Source organism: Adiantum capillus-veneris, chromosome 24, assembly GCF_014529385.1.
Source record: "Adiantum capillus-veneris isolate H3 chromosome 24, ASM1452938v2, whole genome shotgun sequence".
NCBI classification, from domain to species: domain Eukaryota; kingdom Viridiplantae; phylum Streptophyta; class Polypodiopsida; order Polypodiales; family Pteridaceae; genus Adiantum; species Adiantum capillus-veneris.
The window spans coordinates 140,636,722-140,639,435 of NC_140954.1; positions in this window are offsets into that span (position 1 = coordinate 140,636,722).

A 2,714-nucleotide genomic window follows, 5' to 3' on the forward strand; every position below is an offset into this window, starting at 1 on the left:
GCTCATAACTGTCACTTCTCCCCGCTTTTACTTTGAAACTTTCCAGAGCAGTCTTCTCAACACCGCCACCCATTCCTTTCATGAACAGAGTTACCTTCTTGCCCTTGGACTCTGATTTCTTTGATTCTGATTCCATTGTGAAACTGTTCGGCTTTGTTTCCGATTCTTCCAAACCCTTCCAAGAGACTTTGAAAGGTGATTTACCTTTTTCAACTGTTGGAGAGCCCAACAACAATTTCCTTCTCTTACTTTCATATGCTATTCCCTCTTCTTTAGCCACATCTACCACTGGTGTCTTCAAACCTGTTGCTACTGTCGGAACCTTCAGAACATACTCAAAAATTGCAGCCAAATAAGGTGCTACTCTGCCCACTGCTGGTGTCCAACATCGGTTTCTTTTTCCAATTAACTGCATCCGATCATACAGAACTGATGCCCAATCCACTTTAATGCCTCTCTCCGCCTGAAACAAAGAAACAAAAGCCTCCTTGGACATGTAGGCAGTCTTCTGGAGGATACACACTTTTTCCAGATACCAAAACAAATTTGAAGCTCTGTTTCCACCCGCATTCTTCACCATGTAGTATGACTCTATCGGATTTCTGAATTCCCCTTTCATCTGGGAATCTGTCAGCTGCTTCGTCTTAGCCGGCACAGTTAGACAGGGAACCTTGAAGACTTTGGACACCAACTTTGGTGTCAAGCGCACATCCACTGTAATCATTCCATCACTTTCCTTTATCATATTCCACTACTGCTCGGCGAATTCATTTTCTATCCGTGTATCCCAAGGTAGACATGCCAATTCATAAATACCTATACGGTTTAGCCATACTTGGGTTTTCCCTTCATTAGGGTCAAACACTGCCACCGCCATCTCTACGCTGCCCTGATCACTCAGAGATTCAACCTCATCGCTTTCCACCTCGATTGGCTCTTCCTGTTGCCGCACTTTGAACAACTCCTCCATCGCCATCTTCATCAACCTGGTGTTTGGCATCACTTTTGACGCATCCTCTTGCATACCTGCCATGAGCTTGCCCTTAATATTCTCAGAAAACATTTTGCCCTTCTCACCCGACTTAGCACTCACTAAACTGCGACGTTCACACACTTGGATGTGATCCTCAACTCCTCTCATCACCTTACTCTTATGATGATGAAAATTATCCTTGATTCGGGCACGCCATGCAAAATTTGCCCAAAAATTATTCTTCCTTAAGTGAGTCACGTCAGCACTAAGCAAATTTTTTGCCTTAAAATGAGTACCCCCACTTATTAGTACCTCTGTACCCTTTTGTTCAATTCCACTCCTCCAACTTTTCCCTTTCAAGACTTCAAATCCGACAGTCCGATTTCCGACTTCCAGTCCGCAATCTGAATTCCGAATCCCAAATCCCTTGACAAGTTATGAATTGCTAGAACAAATTGGCAATTCTGCCTCTGAACATTCCACTGCAACTCCTAGAACACCAACTGTCAATAATTTACTGCCAATATCCTCAGCCCTATTAACCATCCACTTGGGAACCTCAGGCACTTACATAAAATTTCTTCAATCTGAATCCATTCACTGGTTTCAAAGTCTTTGTTCCAAAAACATCTTTCAACAAAAATGTTCCTTGACCCTGTTCTGATTCAATCTGATAAGGTCCCAAATATCTCAGCTTCAACTTACCTGGATGTGGTCCCAATTTAGAATTATATAACATCACCCAATCCCCTTTATGATAAATTTTGAATTTCACATGCCTAGACATCCATGCTTGTCTCCTCTTCTGCCCAATTTCCACCAAATAGGCACTCTGAATTCTATCCTCTTCCAATCTAAGCAATCCTTCTGTCTACAAGGAATTGATTCCTCTGGACTTAACTTATACAGAACTGACAACCTCAAGCTTGGAATTACATATTCCATTGGCACCACAGCTTCTATCCCAAAGACAAATTTGAAAGGTGTCATTCCAGTCGCCACCTTAAAAGCTGTCCAAAAAGCCCATAGTGTTGAATCCAACTTGTTGATAGCCGACTTTCGGAAATCAAAGAGAAAAAAAGAAAAAAAACTCATTTCACCCCCCCCTCTCAGTAACCCCCCACCGTAGCTTATTCCCCCCCCCCCGCCCTACAGGCATTGGATAAAAACTCCCTCTCTCTCTCTCTCTCATTTTCCCTACATACCCCTTTCCCTAATATCTCTCTCTCTCAATTTACCCTCCCCGGCCAGGCAGAAGCCCTAAAAAAAAAACTCCCGACCCCTCTCTCGTGCTCCCTCTGTGTGAGCCGCATGGAAACCCCCCCCTTCTGCTCTCCACATTCTTACACTCACCCTTACATTCCCCCTCACATTACCCCCCCCCCCAACTCTTCCACCCCCCCCTTTGGCCCACTAATATTCTCTCCCCGACCCCTCCTCCCTCTTCCCCACCCGCTCGCCTCACCCTCCATTGGCCTCATTCCCCTCTCCTCGGCCTCTTTCCCCCCCCCCTCTTGGCCCGCGGATATATTCCCTCACTCCACCATTGACTTATCCCCCCCCCCCCCTCTCCCTCTCACCCACACATCTCCCATACCCCCCTCCTCACCTCATCCCTCTCCCTCACACACTCTCTCTCTCTCTCTTATCCCAAAACCTCACCCCTCCCTCTCCCTCACACACTCTCTCTCAAGGCTCAGCGCGAATACTCTCGCTCTCTCTCACCCGGGCACTCAGGCCA